Source organism: Ochotona princeps, chromosome 26 (assembly GCF_030435755.1).
Source record: "Ochotona princeps isolate mOchPri1 chromosome 26, mOchPri1.hap1, whole genome shotgun sequence".
NCBI lineage: Eukaryota > Metazoa > Chordata > Mammalia > Lagomorpha > Ochotonidae > Ochotona > Ochotona princeps.
The window spans coordinates 4545935-4546808 of NC_080857.1; the positions used below are offsets into that span (position 1 = coordinate 4545935).

General features: G+C 48.4%; 1 non-coding gene across 1 annotated transcript; it reads left to right on the forward strand.

Annotated features, from left to right (window-relative positions):
- Positions 1 to 521: 521 nt before the first annotated feature.
- Positions 522 to 628, forward strand: LOC118759834 (U6 spliceosomal RNA). Its single transcript, XR_004996417.2, has one exon. It is a non-coding gene; the product is annotated as a U6 spliceosomal RNA (small nuclear RNA).
- Positions 629 to 874: the final 246 nt, after the last annotated feature.

An 874-nucleotide genomic window follows, 5' to 3' on the forward strand; every position in this document is an offset into this window, starting at 1 on the left:
AGAGAGAGAGAAAGAGAAACAGCCAACGCTGGGCCAGGCAGAAGCCTAGAGTTTCATCCAGGTGTTCTACATGGGTAGCAGAGGCCCAGACACTTGGGTTATTTTCCACTGCTTTTCTAGGTCATTAATAGGAGGTGGATTGGAAGCAGCCTGGACACAAACCAAAATGTCGGCAAATGGCCGTTTAACCTGCTGCCAGTCCCAACGCTGCATTTTACATATATATAAAGCAAGATACAGATCATAAATCTTTGCCCCTTGGGCTTCTTGGTTCTTAGTGAGACTCAGCTCTCAGTACTGGGCGACAGAGAAGCTTAGTCACAACGCCCCCTGGAATTCCCCTTGTTCATTACGGATCAGCCATTTTCCCATCAAGTGCCAGAGAGTCCACATGCTGAGCTTTGCTGGCCATCCAACCGGCCGTCACTCCCCAATCCGGCCACAGAACACAAACAGTAACTGTAGATAATAACAGGAAAGGAACAGGTTTGACAGTGTGTCAGTAAAACTGTATGGATACTGGGCTCACTTCGGCAGCACATATACTGAAATTGGAACAATACACAGAAGATGAGCCTGGCCCCTGCGCGAGGACGACACACCAATTCGTGGAGCATTCCATATTTAAAAAAAAAAACCCTTCATGGATGCTCTCATTTGAAAGTCATGTCATCTCCACATGCCACGAATATTCTTCTTGCTGTGAATTTCTGGAGAGATCAATGACTGCTCCAAACGCCCGAGTCATGTGACAAGCAGGTGGGCTAAGGCATGTCTGGCCTCAGGGCCTGACTTGGCTGAACTTGGGATTGAAGCCAGGGCCCACAAGCACAGGACCTGCACCCCACCTCTGGAAAAAGGTTTTTCCTCAAAG